The following is a 19813-nucleotide window of genomic DNA, read 5'->3' as shown; positions in this document are numbered from 1 at the left end:
TGTTGGTAGAAAGAGCACTTAAGTGGGGGTCTGGGAGTCCTGCTCTGCCCCTGCCTGGTTGTGTGACTTTGTGTAGGTCCTGTCACCTTTATGGGCCTTGATTTTCTCTTCTGTACATTGAGTGGATGCTCTTCTGTACAATGCTTCTATTAAATGTTTGCTGTAAAATCTCAAAGGTTCTTGCAACCTGTGATGTTTAGTTTTATAACGCTTGAGTTCTATGCTTAGCCCTTGTGGGCAGGAAGAGTTTGAGAGACAGCCAGTAGAGTGCAGAGGGGCCAAATTAGAAGTCAGGAGTCTAGAGTGCTAGTTCCAGCTTTGCCTCTAATGTGTGCTATGGGGCTTTGGGCAAGTCACTTTCCCTCTCTGGGCCGTAATTCTTCCACCTGTAGAATGAGAGGAGTACAGTAAGCAAGCTCCTGGTTTCCTTTCCTTTCTGGTTGAGTGGAATCTGAGTCAGACTTCCCAAGTAACTCCAGAGGGACAGGGTTCATCTCCCTTGGTTTCCTGCCTTTGCCCCACTGCCTTGGAGTTTGGGGTCCAGGTGTGAAGGGCCTGCAGGCCATTGTGTGCCCATGGCTGAGGGGCTCGTGAAGCCAGCCACAGACTGGGCTCAAAGGAAGGTGGCATGTGGGTGACTCATTTCCCAAGATTGTTCTGACTGGTCCTGGGCTGGGAGCTGGGCAGCAGGCGTGGGAGCACTTAGAGTGACTCCCCCCTTCACCCGGAACAGATGGGATGGGACCTAGCCTGTGGGATGTCCCCTGGCCACAGAGCCCCGAGCCACCTCTGAGAAGAGAGATAGATAAAGAGCTCCCAGGAGCAAGGGGATCATGAGGGAGCCTGGGGGATAGGAGGAGGATGCAAGGCTCCTTGCCTCCTGCGCATCAGGCTTTGCCAAGGAGGCGCCTGCAAGACCAGTTGGATGGCTCCTCCCGTGAGGAGGCGGGGGCTGAGCAGGGCCGTGGGAGAGCTGTGTCTGCTGCCTGGAGGGAGGACCACGTTGGCTGTGGGTGTCACTCCCCGCCCCCTCCGTCTGCCTGGAGGATGCCTTCGACCCTCAGCTGGTTGATCGTCAGAGTGGTGTGCAGGGATAGGATAGAAACAAGCCTTGCTTATTTTCCACCTGCTCCTGGAGGGCCCCCAAGGAGAGGCTGACCACAGATCAATCTGGGCTGAATGGAATTAATTTCCTAATTAAGAGAGGCTTCGCTCATTTCAAACCCCAGGACAAGGTGCCTGCCGGGTTTGCAGTTGGCCAGGCCAAATTTGGTGGGGCAGGAGTGAGGGCCAAGAGCCAGAGGAGCTCAGAAGCTGTGGCCATTGCATCTAGCGTGCAGAGTTTAAGGTCTGCTACGTCCTAGCTGGGCTTGTAAGACCTTGGGCAGCAAGTGCCTTAACCTGTGAATGCCTCTGTTGAGCGTGGCTTTGGAAATCTGAGGGAGGAAGATGGACAGCTTTATTCGTGCAACATGCATTTATTTAGCACCTTCTGAATGGATCACCCCGGACTAGAAACTAGGAAAAGAAAGTCAGGTTTGAAGGGGGTCCCTACTTGGAAGCTCTGCCTCTGGTGTGTGAGGCAGACAGTCAAGTGGTTATGGCACAGCACTGGGGTCTGAGTGGCGTGTCAAGAGTCTGCCTCAGTTTCCCCATTGGAGAGGTGAGGAAGTGGACTATTTAAATTAGAGTCTCCATTCCAAACATGTGCAAGGAATATTTTTGCCGTCTGTTCTCTGCCAGGCTCTGGGATGCAGCAGAGAACAAGGCAAGGTCCCCGTCATCCTGGAGCCCCCATTTAACTGGAGGAGGCAGACAACACATAGACAAAATAAACACAACTACAATTAGGGCTGCGGGAGGTGGACGGGGAGGTGTGAGGAGAAGGGTCAGGTGGGGGATCCACTTAGACCAGAGGGCCTAAAGAAGGCCTCTCTGGGCGGGTGACATTTGAGGCTAGGCCTGCAAGACCAGAAGAGAGGCAGCTATGGGAAGATCCAAGGAGGGGCATGCCAGGTGGTGACCAAGCAAGTGCACAGGCTGGAAACATCCTCGGCTGCGGAGGGGGATGAGACGAGACCCAGAGGGAGGCTGCAGCCCTTAACATTCCCTAATCTTCTGATTCGTAGGGAGGCCAAGGAAAACTAGGGAGGCCAAGGAAAACGTGTTCCTTTTAAGTTGTTTTATTGTTTCTTTATTTCAATAATACATCAGTAGATTCCCTTTATAAGCAAACAGTGTAAGAAACAACCAGCGTGCTGTGCAAGTCGCCCGTCCTTGGTGTCTGTCAATGGTTTGGTGCATGCACTTCTAGTCCCCCTGTCTACGGACAGATTTTGTTTTTACGTAACTTGGATTGTACTTAACACTCCACGACTTCTGTCACTGGGTGTGTGTTGGAGTCCCTTCTCTCTTCATAGCTGCAGAATATCCCACAGCGTGGCTAAGCTGCCGCCTTTCATCTCACTGTGTCCTGACGAGAGACGTTCGGGTTCTGTCTGGTTTTTGTTTTTTCCCCCATACAGTCCATGAAGTCTTGTACATCCTTGATCATACATCTTTCTGATCTTTCAGTTTTCACTGTCAAAGCCAAATGCCTTTCGCAAAGACAGCCAGTTCGCTCTCCCACTGATGGTGTTGGAGAGCCCATGTCCCCACATCCTCACCCACACTTGATATTATCCAAGTTTGTAGCTAATGTGAAATGATCTCATTATTCCTTTAAAGAAAAAAGTGATCTAGTTTATTCACACTTCCTCTTTTTATTTTAACCCATCTTTGTTTTTCCAGAGGATCAAAGTTTAGCAAGTGCTGGCTCTGCCTCTCCCTGGTGTCCTGACCTTGGCTGGGGACTCAGCGAAGCCTTCACCCTGCGAATGAACTCATCTGTGAAATGAGGCCCTTTTAATCCCTGCCCTGCCCCCTGCCAGGCTGCTGTACACTGTGAATGGGAAAACATTCCTGAAAGTTCATTTTATGCTGAAAAGCTCTGCAAACATCATGCAGACATCTGAAGCTTGGAACATTTGAGTGAATCCAAATGTTTCTAAACAGCCAGTGTGTCCAGAGGAGGGCTGGGGTGCCTTTAGGTGGGACGTCTGCCTGGCGTCCCTGAGGTGGAAAGGGCCTCACCCCATTTGAAAGAGAAGTGAGAGGGACGGCCGAGTCGATGGGCTCCTTCCTGTCTCTCCTGTGGGCATAAAGCAGTGAGCCAGGAGGGTAGAGAACCTCTGCCTTGTATCGCTGGTTCATGAAAAGGCTCAGAAAGGGGCATTGGCCACCACAGGCTGATCCCCCTATTTACCTGTTGGTGGTGGAGGCCAAAGGCTGGGGCTCCTAGAACTGGATGAATTTCTGGTTTATTGCCTTGGGAGTCCTTGTCTATTTTCCTGTAATAGGAGGCTTTTAAACAAAAGGTTTACAAGAGGGCCCTTGTACTTGATTTGGAGACAGAAAGAGGGGAAGCTGTGGAGACTGATAGAGTAGGAAAGGTGGAATCTGGGGCCAGGGAAGACCAGGCCCATGTGCTCCCTGGGTGGCGTCAGGCCCCATGTTGGGGGAGCCAGGAGGCTGGTGGCCCGGTGGCCTGGGTCCCGGGAGGAATTCATTACTGCTGGATTCAGGTGCTGGGGGACATTTTTGCCAGCTCTTCTCTCATTCCCCAAGTGGGCTCTGTCTAACGCAGTTCGCCCTACCTTGGGGGCAGCATCCAGGCCTGGCTGCGATTCCCCTGCTGCCCTGGGGACGCCTCAGATGAAGCCCTGGTGGAGGCTTCTGTCATCCCCAGCAGCCTGACCTGGTTGGGACAGCTGCGGGGGAGCTCTAGACCACAGACAGGAAGGTGGACAGACATGGGGGTGGGTGATGGAGAGTGGATGAGCAGGGGACGGGGTACCCCCACAGGCTTTGGTAGGGAGGCCCCCCACCTTTGTACCTCTGCAGCTAGTGCGCAGGAGGAGAGAAGGGTGGAGCTGGCTGCAGGCACATTTTGGCATTTATCAGACGTCCCTGGATTCTGAGGGTGGGGTTTTTCGTGAAGGGAGAAAGGGAGCATTTCGCTCTGGAGCCGGCTACAGGGTGGTCCGCTGGGGGCAGGGGCATGAGCGGCCTGCCCTTGTGGAGTCCTGCCCCACTGCCCTCCTGCGCCTGGCTTGCAGGGACCTCACGGAGCTGGAGTGGGGGAGAATCGCTGGGTTTCCTCTCAGCACCCGGACGACTGGTGTATCTGCTGCAGGAAGTTGCAGCTGCTATTTTTACCACTGCAACTAGGGCTTTTTACTGGAAGGTCCAATTACAAGCAAAATGTTAGGGTTTGGCTGGCTAGCAAAGCCCTGGGAGGCCGTCCAGCCCGAGGTCAGTTGGTGTGTAAAGACACATTCGCACGTGGACACACACCTACCCTGGCTGCTGGGTGCTTCCTCTGAACCACTCCCAGTGTCTGGAGTTTTCCTCTAGGCAAGAAAGAGGCTTCTGCTGGGTTTTGCCCAGGTAATTGCCCCCAAACACCTTATCTCTGGCTAGTCATGCAGTTGTGAAGCTGAACTGGGGAGCAGTGAGCCATTCTGGTCCTGACTGCCCAGGAAGCTGAAATTTTGTTAAATGAAATTATTGAGAACCTGTATATGATACCTACACTGCTAAGTGCTAGGGATGGAGACGAGTAAGATAGTCGCTGTTCTCAAGCACCACACATGCAGCAATTTAAGATACAGAAAGTACAAGTCGTCCCCAGACCCTTGACCAGGCACCTGGTATGCTTTGACTGTTTGTATGCCTAATGGCTGGAGGCTGAGCAGGGCTTGTACTGGGTTCTGTTGCTGTGTGAGAAATCATCACCAGCTTAGTGGCTTCAAGATACCTATTTCTTAGCTCACAGTTCTATAGGTCAGAAGTCTGGATTGGCTCAAGTAGGTTCTGTCTGAGGGTCTCACAGGGCCAAGGCCAAGGTATCAGCTGGACTGGGCTTTTATCCTGAGGCTCTGGGGGAGAATCTGCTTCCAGGCTCATTCAGGTTGTTGGCAGAATCGAGTTCCTCGTGGTTGTAGGACTGAGGTTCCTGCTTCCTCATCATTGGCTGTCATCTGGATGCTGATCTCAGCTCCTAGAGGCTGCCGAATTCTGTGCCATGTGGCCCCCTCCATCTCCACGCCAGCAGTGGGGCATCCTGCTTCAAATCTCTGGCATCTACTTCTGCAGTCAGCTGGTGAAAACTCTGCTTTAAAGGGCTCGTGTGATTAGGTCAGGCCTACCCCGATAATCTCCCTATTTTAAGGTCAGTTGATTAGTTAGTAACATCATTAATTACATCTGCAGATCCCTTTGCCATGTAGGTAACATGGTCACAGGAGTAAGACCAGGGGGCCATCTTCAAATTTTCCTACAACAGGCTTCATGCTGTCCGGGGCTACAGCAACAACATTATTAATAACAGCAGCTCTCATGAATTGAGTGACTTTCGTGTGCTGAGCTCTTTACATGGATTCTCTCATTTAATTCTCAGGATAGTACTTTGATGTAGAAACGGTTATTTTCACCCCCGTTTTCCAGATGAGAAAACTGAGGCTCAGAGAATGTAAGTGTCCTGGGCCGGTTATACAGGTAGAAATGGCAGAGCTGGAATTTGAAACCAGGGCCTTGGCGCCTAATCACCCCGTTAGGCTGCTCGAGATCAGCATCTGCAGTTTGATTCCTGTGATTTATGGAACCCCAACGAGGACAGGGTTGAGGGCTACTCTCTCCCATCTAGCATTTAAAATACTTAAATATGAAACACGTCAATCATATTCCAAGTTAATACAGCAGACGCTGGGGACCTTGAATGTGGGTTTAACAGATGTCTGGATCTTTTTGATTCTTATTCAAGTGGATGTTGTGGTTAATCCACTTCCCATTCAGCAATATTTATTGAGCATCTAATATATTCTAGGCAGCAAAGATGACACAGAATACTGTCCTCGAGGAGTTGGAAATAAAAATAAAGACACAATATACAATGACTTGAAGGAATAAATTAATGCTTGATAACAAAGGGATGTCACAACGCTGCAGCAAAGAATTAACAGGTGTTAGAGTGTTAATTGCAGGAGACAAGACAAAAATGTTTTATTTACTCACTGCCATATCCCTGGGCCCAGCACATAGTAGCTGCTCAGAAATTACTTGTCACGTTAATTTTTTGAGCATCTTCTATGTACAAGGCCCTCTACACACCAGACAGCTGTCAAGTCCAGAGGAGGGTGTGATCATGAAATGAGAGGGAATGTGGAGAGGGAGTGGGCTTGAGTAGGGAGGAGGGGGTGAGGGCTAGAAAGGCCCATGGGTGCCTGAGTGAGCGGTGAGTGGGAGAGGGGCTGCCGTGGGTGATGAAGCTAAAGCAGGGAAATGCTGAGCCAGGCTTGAATGTCAAAGCCTCCTTGAAGGTTTTGAGCCCGAGATGGTGGTGGTCAAAAGCGACGCATTTGGACCCATTGCTGGAAGTGGGAGACGCTGGGGACGGCCTGTCACAGCCCAGCCTGCAGTGGGGAAGGCCTCACCTTGTCTCCAGCATAGGACGAGTGACACAAGAGACCCTGGAAGGAAGATTTAATGGAACTTGGTGGCCGAATGATATGCTAAAAATGTGTATATGAATGAGTTGCAATTCCTGGGCACCCATGTATTTGGCTATAAATACATGTCCGTATGTAATTTCAAGAGACCAGGAATTATCAGCTGCAGACCCAAGTGCAGCAGGCCGTGCCCGGCCCCTGTAGTTTGCTGTCTGAGGCTCTGCCCTCAGCAAACCACTGAGGACTGTTATTTTGGGGGAGCACGAGGGGGTCCTGTGGTGAGAAGAAGGCGTCTGGTAATGCAGGGAGGAGCAGAGCAGGCCTGGTGATTAGAGGGGAGGCTCGGGGTGGGAGGAGGCCGGCCTGTGTGGAGTAGAGGGTGCTGGCTCCTGGGCTGCACGTCTGCGCAAGCTGGGGAGGGGATGGAGACTCCCGGGGCGCAGGGGATTCCATGCTCACCTGCCCCATGCTCCCCATAGAAGTTCCTTTTTCTCTGAGTTCTTAAAAAGACATGGTTAACGTGGAGGATAAGGAAGTTCTGCTAACCCAATGTTCTTGAGGTGTGGCCTGAGAGGGTCCCTGAGATTCTTTCGGAGTCCACAAGGTCAAAGCTATTTTCATGGTAATACCAAGGTTTTAATTTGCCTTTTTCACTCATTGTCTCGGAGTGCATAACCCGGTGAACCAGTGTGTTCCAAATGACCATTGCACGATGGTACCAAATCATGCGTGGGTAAACGATCCATTCCGAGTGCGGCAGACCAGGATCGGGTACCAAGGTTCACCGATAGCGGCCGAGGTTCCACCTGCAGCAAACCTGTAAGAGGTCCTGGTGATACTCAGGGAAGAATATCCACGGTTACCTAAAAAGGCTCCTAAAATCTCCTCCCTTCTACTACTGCCCATCTGTGTGAGGCTGGATTTTCTTCATATTCTTCAAACAAAACATTTCACAACAAATAAATGCAGAAGCTGATATATGAGAATCTAGCTACTATTCTCAATAAAATTTTTAAAAAATAGATTTCTGAAAAACATCTTTGATTTGTGTTAACATATAATGGGTAATTATTACTGTTTTTAAGTGAACTAATATACATTTACATTCTTCTGAGTAGTAATTTCAAATATGGTAAATATCAGTAGGCAAAACCACGTGAACAAAAGCCCCATAGGGTCCTCAGTCTTTTTTTTTTTTTTTGTGAGGAAGCTCAGCCCTGAGCTAACATCCATGCCAATCCTCCTCTTTTTGCTGAGGAAGACTGGCCCTGAGCTAACATCCGTGCCCATCTTCCTCCACTTTATATGGGACGCCGCCACAGCATGGCCTGACAAGCGGTGCATCGGTGCACGGCTAGGATCCGAACCCAGGCTGCCAGCAGCGGAACGCGCACATTTAACTGCTATGCCACGGGGCCGGCCCCCATTTTTTTTTTTTTTTTTTTTGAGGAAGATTGACCCTTCGCTAACATCTGTTGGCAGTCTTCCTCTTTTTTTTCTTTTTTCTCTCCAAAGCCCCAGTACATAGTTGTATATCACAGTTGTAGAGTTGTAGCTCTTCTATGTGGGACGCCGCCTCAGCTTGGCTTGATGAGCTGTGAGTAGGTCTGTGCCCAGGATCTGAACTGGCAAATCTTGGGCCGCGGAAGCAGAATGCGCAAACTTAACTGCTATGCCACCGGGCCGGCCTCCTCAGTCATTTTTAAGTTGTAAAAAGATCCTGAGACCAAATCATTTGAGAACAGCTATGCTACCTAAAGCCTCTCTAAATTGGGAGCTGGGTATGGGTTACTGAGCCCAACTCTCTATATCCATTTTTCACCTTTGGTCCCTGAACAATCCTATGAAGTTGGTGTAATTATTTTCATGCCCATTTTACAAAAGTGGAAACTGAGGCACAGAGCATTTGAATACCAGGCACGGGTTCCACAGCACAGAGGTGACGGTGCCGGCAAGTGGAGAGGTTGCGGACTCATGTTGCTGTTCTGCAGGCGGGGAGGAAGGCAGGCGGAGAGACAGCCTGTGACTGCTTTTCTGGTCCACATCCTCCAGCCATGCACCTCTTATGCAGCAGGCCCTCTTCATGGCGGCTCTCTGTCTGGCAGGGAGACACGTCTCCACATGCCTCCTTCATTCCCAAGTCCCAGGAAGGAAGATGTGGGTTTGCTAAGTGGCAGCAGGGTGCTTGAGAAATCAGGTGATTTTCATTTGCAGTAGCGTCTCCCATTCAGGCACACGCAGTGTGTGTGGCCAAGAAGATTCTTCGTCTTCATAAAGAGCCCACAGTGTGCCATTTGAGCAGGGATTTTGGAGGGAAACAGCTTTGAATGCTGAGGATATGTGCATATTTCTTCTCTGAGCCTCAGTTTGCCCATCTGTACAGTCAGGACAAGGAGACCTTGAAGAGGTCTTGTAAGGAGTAAGTGAGAGAATGCATGTCAGTTGCCTGGCACAAAGGGTCAGGCAAGGTTTTTAAACAGTGACACTGCATCTGGCACAGAGTTCAGTGGGTTCAAAGGGAGGTGTGGTGAAGACAGTGTCCCCTGCTCTCCTCCCCAGCAGTAGCTACTGTCAGCCAGTTTCTCACACTGCCTGCCAGAGATGGCCTGTGCACATACTGACAGGTGTGTGTGTATTATGTATTGGTGTGTGTGTCAGTAGGTAGGCTGGTTTTTAACATATGTAAAAGGTAACATCCTATACACAGCACTTCTCATTTTAGCACAGAAAGCCAGTTGCTTAAATTTTTTATACAGCTGCATAGTACTCTGTTCTATGAACAAACTGACGTTTGTGTAACTGGGCCTCTTATTTGTGAATGTTGAGGTTGTTTCCAGCCTTTTGCTTTTGCAGCCGATGCTGCAGTGGATAACCTCACTCTTGTGCAAGTGTGGCTGAGGGCAAGAGTCTTAGGAATGGAAACACTGGGGCAGAAGGCACCTGCATGTGTCATCTTGAAAGATACTGCCCAATTGCTCTGCACCTACGCTCCCCAGCTCTTGGCCCTCTTCGTGGGAAGAGAAAGACAGAGCTGTGTTTGGGCTTGAGGAATTGAAGAACGTTCTAATTCTGAATTGACACCAACGCTGAGATCCTGGAGAAGAACGAAGCTCCTAAAGAACGTGGAGAAAGAAGCCACGGCCCGTAAATGGGCGGTGCGTTACCCGGGGTTTTTTTGTTCCATTCTGCATGTTCGTTTTCCTCCGAGACTGTCATTCCAGGTTGCTCACTGAAAGTGATATCTAGGCCAGAGCGCTTTTAATGGCTCCATCTGTGGGCCTCTGCGAATCTTTCGGGACCAGACAGGAAGAGAGACAGCCTCCCTCCAGGTCCCCAGCCCCCTCTGTTTGCCAGGGGCCAGGCCCCTGCTGCTGAAGAGGAGGAACCCAGGACAGTGATGCAGAGTTTACTCTGCAGGGGGCTGTTCTCTGCCCCTCTTTCTTTCTCTCCCTGTCTCGCTCTGGATAAGTGAAAGGAAACAAGTTATTTCAACAGCTGGGTGAACCTGAGTGCCGAGTTCTTTGTCCCTTCTGTCTGGAGCAACAGCTGGGCTTGCAGACAACTCCCAGCTCGGGGTCAGAGACAGTCCAGGCAGCCCCACCAAGCCCAGGGGGAGCTGGATGAGCCTGGGGGATGAGCCTAGGGGATGAGCCTGGGGGAGCAAGACATGGTGGGAAGAGGCTGGCGGCAGCTTCTCTCCGCCCTGCCCTGATGAGTTTGGAGGTGTGTGAGCCACTCCTCTCTTAGCTGAAAGAAGCCTTTTTGTCACGGGGATGGTTTAAGCGCTGCAGACAGAACTTGAGGACAACACGGCATTAAATGTCTGTTATTCTCCAAAGAACTTATCTCAAGAGAATCCAACACAAGCAAAGAAGTTACTTCTTTGTTGGGTAGAAATTCAAAAACCTATGGATGAATTAATTCGTAAGTCGTGGTTGATGTAGATTTCACAGACACCAGAAATGACAGTTGGCAGCCACAGAGAGGGGCTGTTTCTTGAGGGAGCCGGAAGATGGCCGATCCCAGTGTCTGTACGCAGGAGGCCCTTAGTGAGTCTTCCTTCACTGGTGAGTGAAGGATAGGAATGGAGAAACTATGTGGATAGGTAAAAAAGAATGTGAAATAGTATTCTATAATCGCAACAATATAAAATGTTCATTTTTGGATAAAAGCTGAAAATAATAAACCAAAGTGAACATAGTTATTCCATTCGCAGTGTTTCTCAAACTTTTCTTATCACCCCCCCCACAAAACCATTTTAGACTTTTTCCCCTAATTGTGCTCACCGCCCCCCCATTAAATTTTAATACCAGATATGCTCTATGACTATCTGTGTCCTGTATGTATATCTGTTTTATACGTAAAAGGAATAAGGTTTTTCCGCCACAAAGACCCAATTTTTGCCCCCTTAGAGCAGTGTCCCCACTCCCTCACCCCCGTGAAAAGGCCTGTGTTAGGGCTGGGATGCTGGGAGATTTACGTCTTTTGTATCGTGTGCTTCGCTCTTGGGGGTGCCTCTGTCCTGTCTCGCTTGGTTGGTGGAGCTCACACTCTGAGAAGACAGGGTACAGGGCAGAAAAAGGGGCGCTGATCATCCACGGCCGCGACTGCTGTGGCCTGGACGTGTGGCCCAGACAATCCCTCCTGTGGCAGGGCTCTCCCGGTTTGCCTGTCTCCTTGGTGAGATGGTTCTCTTAAAAAACCATATCGGTGAGAAGCTGGCAAAATCCCTACGTTGTCTTTGAGCATCTGGACAAGGCTGGGAGATTGTTAGGTCCTCTCCCTGAGGTGGCTTTGCTCAGCTGGGGTTCCTCATCAGAACACAGAAAATGACCCAAGAGGCTGCTGTCTTGCTAGAACCATTCGTGATGTACAGGAGAGAAGTTACCTTGTTACTACAGTGGATATCCTGGGGCGTGGGGGCGTGGTTCTCAAGATGGCACTGCCGCAAGTGCACAGAAGCTGGTTGAGAAGGGCGGCTCCAAGTGGTAGAGGAGAGGAGAGTGTCTGGGGGCTGGAATCCCAGGCCGAGGCCCCACAGACCTTCTCTTCCTTTGGTGCACAGGAAAGAGCGAGACGCACCTGGATCCGGTAGCCGCCCCTTCCCTGCGCTTGGAAGTTGGGCTCACACAGTGCACAGGTGGGAGCTGATTGCCCATGTCTCCTGCCCAGGCTACAACCCGTGACGTGGGGATGATACTGTACGTAAGGCTGTGGTGGGGATTGGATGAGTTAGTCCAGAAAGCTCTCAGAACAGTGCCTAGTACCTAGTAAGTACTCAATAACTATAATTTATTAGTGGTACTGTTGTCATTACCATTAATCTCTGAGCTGCTGTTTTCTTAGCTGCAAATTACAGCAACAGTAGGCCACGTGGTAGGATTGCACTCGGGCTCTTGTGGGTGAGTGAAGTCACGTGACTGGTTTTGGCCAACGAGATGGGAGCAGAAGTGGTGTGTGTCTTTCTAGAGGGCTCTCTCTTCCCTTTGGCATGGTGACTGGTGACATGGTAGCTGCTGTGTCCTCTGGGTCCCTGGGAGTGACAGTGTTGAGAAGAGCACTTCCCCACCAGCACTACCACTGCCACCAACCGAACCCACAACGTGTGTAGTATGAGCAAGAAATGTGTGAGCAATAAATCTCTGACCTCTAAAGCCTGGTTTGGGGGTTTGTTGCTGCAGCATACTCCCTTCCCAACCAGAATTCCCTGCTGATTCTTTGCAACCAGTGTTGCTTCATTTCCCAGCGGGGTTTCACAGGCCTTGACCCCTCGTGTCCTGTTCTGTGCCTTCTCTGGGAAGGCAGAGCCTGTTGCCTGGGTAAGGCCAGCGCAGTGCACCCCCCGAACCCTTCCTCCAGGAACGGCTCGTCCACACTGGTGGAGTTGGCATCGTTCTCAATAGCAGCTGTCAACTTGTAATGATAGCTCTGCCTCCTTGACTGCCAGGTGCTGCCGTCAGCCTGGGCCTTGGCTGTCGATCATGGAAGCTCAAGTGGCTGCCCTTCCTCCAGTGTGCTTACCGTTTGGGTGCATTGAGTGAAAAGGCTGGAACACGTGGAGAAGGCACTGAAGTATTTGCCTGCCCCCTGGGTCGGCTGGGACCTCCCCTCCCCTTCTAGGCTTTGGTTGCAGACGGACGGGTGGGCCACATGTAGGGTAACCTTAGGACACACTGCCCATGTGGGACACTGTTTGGGAGGGTGGCACTGTTGATCATGACCTCAGAATAGCAGGTGGGAACCAGGTTGTCCCACAGCGTGCTCTGTCAGAGGGTGTGGAGGGGGTTGGGATTCTGCCCTGTGGGGCGAGCTGAGGGGCGGGCTGGCCTGCTGTCCACCCGTCCTGGGGAGCTGTCTGGTACAGGGACATTTTGGTACTGCCTGAAGAGGAGCCCCATTAGTACCAAGCAGTTTATGAAGCAGACACCCCCACCCCTTCCCTGAGCCTTGCTCTGTACTAGAACTGCCCCCATGACCAGCCCGTTCCCCTGCATGAGGTACGGGCGTTGAGATGAGGCTGAGGGCCAGGGTGGGATGAGGTAGCCTCCAGCAGATGAACCACGTGAGAGCAGAAAGCATGCGTTACCAAGTCTCGCAACTTCACCGCAGCTGTGAAATCTTTCACAATAAAAAGCTGGCCAATGAAATCAAAATAAATACACGGAGTGAAAAATATAAACAATTCTAATCCATTGCATTTTAAATTAAAAACAAAGTACATACAATTTGTTGAATAAATATGTATATATAGTTTTGGGCTTGAAAGAATGGGCCATCGAAAGGCAGAAACATCTGGGGAAAGGACCCATTGTCTGATAATTCACTTGTGTCTAGAATGATCTTTGCCTCTGATTCAGTTACAGTGATCATACTAATTTTACTTTCAATTAACACTTAGATTTGTCTGCTTAATAAGGGTGCTTAGTTTGTTTTCCACTGGACACTCGCGTGGATGGACACCCCTGCCCCCCGCGGGCTCCCGGGGTGCTTGGTCCCCCAGACACGGGCAGGCAGGGCTTTGAGCCGCAGAGTCACGGCTCGTCTGCTTGGAAACCCTGCCTGGGTGCCTGAAGAGGAGACCCGTTAGTACCAAGCCCTGGAAGGGTGGTTGCAGCCCGCAGCCCGACGTGTGTGTGATATTTAATAGTGCTTAAGTCCTGTATTAGTACAGTCCTAGGAGTAAGCCAGATCCAGCAGGCTTGACAAAAATGTTTAGTGTTTTTCCTGATTATAAAAATACTACCTACTCATTAAAAAAATCAAATCACTTAAAAATGAATAGAGTCGACAGTGAAAATCCCCTCATTGAAAGTGGAGGTTAGGGACGGACAAGGCTCGGGAATGTCTGCTGTGTTCTTTGTTCAGTGACAGTGGTGACAAAGAAACAATAATAAAATAGCTGACCCAGTGAGCAGGCTGGGCCCAGGCTGTTCTAAATGCTATCGTTTATTGTCTCATTTAATTCTCACAACAACCCTATAAAGTAGCCGTTGTTTTCATCATCACTCAATGGTTGAGAAAAATAGACCCAGAGAGGCAAATTAACTTTCCCACGGTCACACAGTAATGGCTGAGCTGTCTTTATGGGCCCTGTTCCTAACCACTGGCATTGAGGAGCTTGACCTTTCCTCAGGCTGCGTTGTCACCATCCTGTCAGTACAGTTGGGGCAGAATGCCGTGAGAGAAACAGCTGCAGAATACCTGCCGCCTGCCCCTCTCCTGGCCCCTTCACCCATCCTGCTCAGACGTTAGCTTTTGTGTTATGCGTTAGTGTTGTACAGCCCAAGAGGTAAGACCGTGCCATCTTGACTTTTGTTCTTTTAGCCCTCAGCATAGCCTGGTATACAGCAGGTGCTCAATCAGGATTTGTAGACCAAGTGATCTGTGACCTTTGTGGTCACTGGGGTCCTCTGTCTTGGGCCCCAGTTCTGACTGACTGCTGGGGTCCCTCTGCTGTGGCTGGCGTGTCCCAAGGTGAATTCTTTACTGTGTGTCTGGTACCTGGGCTCAGGTGGCTGGAACAGTGGGAGTGGCCAGGCTGCACTCTCGTCACATGGCCGGCTTGAGCGTCCTCACAGTATGGCGGTCTTGGCTTGTCTGGCCTCTGTGATATGGCTGGCTTCCCCTTGGGTGAGTGTTACAAGAGCAAGAAGTGGAGGCTGCCCATCTCTGAAGGGCTGGGCCCAGAAATGAACTCAGTGTCGCTTGGGCACCCTTGCACTCCCTGTCACAGTGCAGTCACAGATTCAAGGGGAGGGGACATAGACCCTGACTCTCAGTAGGAGGCGTGTCATAGAATGTAAGGCACATTTAGTCACTGGCCCCATGTCATTGTGTCCCTGCCTGTCCCCCTGGCCTTTTCTCTTCCCCAAACGGGCCCACTTTGAGTCCACCCAGCCTGTGCACTTGCTGTTCTTCTACCTGGAACGGAACCTTCCTTTCCCCAGTCGTTGCATCCTTGCTCCAGCTCATCACTTAAGTGTCAGCTCACACATGCCATCGTCACAGGGACACAGATGAGCCCACCGTCTTCTTGTCACTCTGTGACCCATTGCTGTGTAATTTTCTCCATAGCACTTCCAGGAATTGAGTGTCCTGTTCACGGATTTGTTTTCTCATTGCTGGTCTGTATCCCCCGCCCCGTACCGCCAACCCTGGCATGTGGCCCATTTGGGCAGGAATTGTGCGGGCAGGAACCTCGTCTCTCTCTGCATCACCATCTCGGGTACATGGCACGTGGGACTTGTTCACGAAGCTTATGGTGAATGAGTGAATCAGAACCACGTTACCTGCAACCCATCAGCTGGGCTCTGGGTGTTTCCCACTCCTTCCAGCCTCCAGTGAAGAATGATGGCGTTGACACCTTCATTTTGAGGATCACTAACTCCTGGCTGGTGGAGGAAGGCGGTGTGTGTATGGGGGTTCTTTCTAGAGTGCGGCACCAGAAGAGCCGCTTTGACACTGCTGGTGTGTTTCTCTGAGAACAGAGGCCATGAGCTTTTAGTCACTGGAATCTTCTGTGAGCATGCCAGGTTTTTCCCTGGACATCTCATCCCTTGGCTACTTTGTTTCCTTGTGCATTTAGTGAACGTTCCAGGGAGGATGGGAGAAATGAGCAGGGCATGTTGTTATTTGGTGCATTTTAAGCGCTTCTCTGCAGGTAAGGATTAGTGTGGGGAGTGGGGGTGTCTGAGGTGGATCGATACCTCTTAGCAGGATGATAAATTGCTAGTCTGTAGCATGGCAGTGTCGTGCGGTTATATTATGTGCCTTAAATCCATCACAGCCCAGGGTGGCGCTTAGGTAATCGCAATAGTTCTGTGATACGTGCAGCGTGAGAGTGTCTGATCTGTTGTGGCCCCCAAGGCGGGGGCCGCAGAGACAGGCTTCGAGGTGCTGGGCAGACCTGATTTTGCACATGCACTCTGGAATGCTCACCCCTCCTGCTGCTGGGAACCTCCATCTCCCACTCCTTCGTGTCCCCCAACCCGTGCACAGGGCTGGGCGTGTAATTGGATCTGAACACTGAACGTCACCTCGTGAAAGCCGTTCTCCTCTGTGTCTGGGGTGGCCTCCCTGGAGGTGGAAGGGGTGGAGGGACCCACCCGGCTAAGACCCCTTACCGAGGTGAGCAGCCCCTGATCACCAGTTCAGGGACCTGATGTCCCAGGGAGTCCTTGTACTACTGGGGACTCTTGGTGGCAAGTGACAGAAACCCCTCTCAAACAGGCAGAAAGAAAGTCTGGGACAGACAGGCTCAGGCTCAGCAGGGACGAGGGGCCCTGCTCACCCTCCTCTGTGCAGTGTGCATCTTGGGCAACACAGCCACCACCCATTCCCACTCGGGGCCGTGGTCAGGCCTGCCAGCAGCCCTGGGGACAGAGTCTGCTTCATTCCTGCAGTTTCAGTTAACGTCGTAGACTAGAGACTCCTTGGCCCGTTGTGGTGGCTAGGAGGATGGCACAGGCTGAGTGGCAGGCCTGGGTCACAGTCACTCCCCAGCCACCCCCTGAGCCCAGTAACGTGGGGCTTTGGCCATCTGGGGCCGAATGCCCAGCCCTGGATTCCTTGTGTGACTCGCCTGGAAGGAGGAGGGTGGTTCCCAAGAATAGTCGGGGTCAGTGTGAGCAGGAGGGAGCAGTGCGAGCAGTGCAAGCCAGCATTGTGCTGGCTCGAGTGAAACAGTGTCCGCCTCGCACAGCCATTGTCGCAGCCACCTGGGCAGCGTTGGCCTTCTCAGCCTGCTGCTTCTCTGGGTCTGGAAGGCAGCCGGGCGAGCACTCGAGTTAGATGTTAAGTGGAGTGAGTTTTGTGTGCTGTATGCGTCTCAGGGCTTCATCATAGGCAAAGGTAGGGGCCGATGGGTCCATTCAGTCAAATCGAGCGGCTGCTCTGTGCCAGGTCCCATCTGGGTGTAGGGGTCACATCAGTTAGCAGGGGGTCAGGGAGGCAGTAAACAACTAAATGTTAAGTGTCGGTGGGTGGTGTGAGGAAAGCAGAAGTGGGTGGGGTCTGTGGGGGGGTGACCTCAACAAGGTGGTCACTCTGAGGAGGTGACAGAGTAAGCCATGCAGGAAAAAAATGATGGGCAAGAGAGTGTTCCAGGCAGAGGAACAGCACGCGGAAAGGTCCTGAGGCCCAGTGAGAAGTCCACTGTGGCCCAAGGGGGCGAGCAAGTTGGGAAGTGGCAGGATGTGAGGACAGGGAGCTAGCCAGTGGGGAGGGGTCGGCTCCCGTGGGGACCTGGAGGCCACAGTGAGCACGTGGGATTTTACTGAGGGTACTGGGAGTCCCCTGGAGAGTCTCGAGCTGGGTGTGATGTAATCCGGATTGTGCTTTTTAAAAAAATCACTCTGGTCTCAGGTGGAGAACAGACCCTGGTGGGCAAGAGCAGAAGCAGAGGCTGCTGAGGGGGCTCCCTGAGTCCAGGGAGGGCGGAGCTGCTGAGAAGGGCAGGTTCCGGACTCGTTTAGGAAGGGGAGCCTCAGGACTTGCTGGTGGATTGGATGTTGGGGGGCAGGGGGGTTGAGAGGGGATCTTAAACTTTTGGTCTGAGCAATGGACGAGGAGGATATGGTGCTGTTTTCTGGGCTGGGGAGGAGCAGGTTTGGGGGAAATGCCGCGAGCTCCCCTGGATGTGTTAGTTGAGTAACAGGCTTCCGGGGATTTTGTGGTCAAGGTGAGGAGCCCGAGACAGGGTGCAGCACCCAGGGCCCCCACTTTCAGGCCCTCCTTCCCGTGCTGGCCTGCCTGGAGCCGAAGCATAGCCCTGGGGCCGTGGACCCGGGTGGAGCTGTGCAGCCCTGCGGTGCCTCCCTGTGTCTGGGCCGCAGCATCCTCGGCTGTAAACTGGGGCAGCGAGACTCCACCTACCGGAGTCATGGTGCTGCGGACAGAGCACCTCGCTCGGGGCCGGGGCGAGGCAGTACGTGCCCTATGGCCACTGTCCCCAGAGGACTGGCTCAGGGGCCACTGCCTAAAGGGACGGGGACAGACAGGGAGCAGCGGGGCAGGGGCCTCTGCTCCGGCTCCGAGGTGCCCAGGCTGGCCCCTGGCTGGGCGAGAACCTGCCCGGGCCTGTCCCGTGTCACTGGCCCTCGGCCCGTGTGGGCAGGCTGCGTCAGCGCGCAGGCATCTCGGTGCCGAGCAAGACCTGTCAGCCCAGGGGCCCTGGGGAGGTCACCGCCTGGCCTCATTCTCAGGGCACTCGTGGCTGCTCTGTGCGGTTTTGCCCGGCTTTTTGACTCTTTCTCAGTCTTTGTCCTGCCTTGGACCCCCTCCAAGGGAAGTCTCCCCCTGCACCCCTCACAGGGTGGCCCTGTTAACACAGCACCCCAGAGTGAGCGGGGGCCTGTACCCTGCTGCCTCGAGGTGGACCTGGGACCCACGAGGGGACCGGGAGGAAGGGAAGTGTGCTCCATGGGGCCAGGGAACCCAAGAGGGCCTCCGCCCGCCGAGCTCAGAGTATGTCCACATGTGGCTGTGGGGAGAAAGCAGGGCTCTCCACTGTCCGGCCGGCCCAGGGCCTGGACAGGGCCACCCTGGGGCCCACGCCCCGGGCGCAGGTACTGGTGACGTCCTGGTTACACGGCTGTAGTTATTAAGGCGAATAGCTGGCATTCTTCCTTGGGGCTGTCTGTAAAGAGAGTCCGAGAGGAGTTTGGCACCACACGCAGGTGTCTGGGGCTGAGCATTCAAGGCCACGTTCAGCTGGAGTGCAGAGGCGGCCTGGCCTGGCTCCTGCCCGGGCGTGGGGTGGGGCGGGCCGGTGCGGCTGTAGAAGTGCAGGTGCTGAGGATGGAGCCGAGGCCGAGCCTCCACGTCAGGGCTCTGAGTTGGAGTCCTCAGAGCTGGGCGGGGCGCACTGATCAAAGGCCCCGCCCATGAGCAGCCCAGGCACGTGGGGGCGGGATGGACCGACTCACCCCGTGAGCGGCCATGTTTGGGAAAGCGTCCTGTGATCCAGGGCACAGAAGCCAGAATGAGGATTTAGCAATCACAGCAAGATTTGGGGAAGCGTGTCGCAGAGTCCAGAATTCGGATTGGGCAAATCAGATCTGCGAGGGCCGGGCTGCCTGTAAAGCCTCTGTGGGCCAGGCCTGCGCAGCTTCTTGTCCCCGTGACGCCCCGTCTCAGGCCCAGGCTTAGAGGTCGTGCTCCGTAAGTAATTGCTGAGTGACTCTCAGAGGCCTGAGCAGGATGGAGACTTAGCCTTACAGAAGAGAAAACTGAGGTTCAGAGGAGGGGAGACGTGCTCCAGGGTGGGTGGGGAGACGTGCTCCAGGGTGGGTGGTGGAGTGGGGACCACGTGTACAGCCTGGACCTGGGGTCCAGCACTCCCAGCACTCTCCCCTCATGCTGGCTGGGCACACACACACACACACACACACACACACACCCCTTCCTTCAGGCTAACCTCTGAACCCCAGAGCCTGGTGGCTGGCGGTGGCAGGCTTGCACAACAGTGTCCCTGCAGGTCTCTGGCCCGTGGTCTGCCTGAAGCTTGGGGGCCAGAGCAGCCAGGCCAGGCCCAGCCCCTGTGCCTTCCTTGCCGGGCCCGGGAGTGGGGCCCTTGCCCGGGCAGCTCTGATCACACCAGTGTGTGGCTTCTCTGGTTCTTTGCCAGAAAAGGAGTGAGTGAGAGAGAGATGCATTTGGATGCTAATTTATAATTCACTGAAGTGTGAAATCACTTCCTTCCTTTGCCAGATTGTTACTTAAGGAGAAAACTGACCTGGAGTGGGGAGTTAGAGACTTTTGAAAGT

At 52.8% G+C, this 19813-nt stretch overlaps 1 protein-coding gene across 3 annotated transcripts in view; it reads left to right on the top strand.

The window, feature by feature from the left end:
* Nucleotides 1-19813, top strand: part of KLHL25 (kelch like family member 25) — a 36584-nt gene that overhangs the window by 3227 nt on the left and 13544 nt on the right. Inside the window, exon 1 of one of the 3 annotated variants that reach the window (XM_058542399.1) lies at nt 10945-11749. The exons of 1 other annotated variant lie outside the window; for it this stretch is intronic. The gene's annotated coding sequence lies outside the window, so the exon portion shown is untranslated. Of the gene's footprint in view, nt 1-10944; nt 11750-18934; nt 19209-19813 lie in introns of those variants that run through there. One more of the 3 variants, XM_058542398.1, reaches the window with a different exon arrangement.

This window comes from Diceros bicornis, chromosome 5, assembly GCF_020826845.1.
Source record: "Diceros bicornis minor isolate mBicDic1 chromosome 5, mDicBic1.mat.cur, whole genome shotgun sequence".
NCBI classification, from domain to species: Eukaryota; Metazoa; Chordata; class Mammalia; order Perissodactyla; family Rhinocerotidae; genus Diceros; species Diceros bicornis.
Note: the sequence above shows the minus strand (reverse complement) of the source record. Positions and strands in the feature narration are given on the sequence as shown.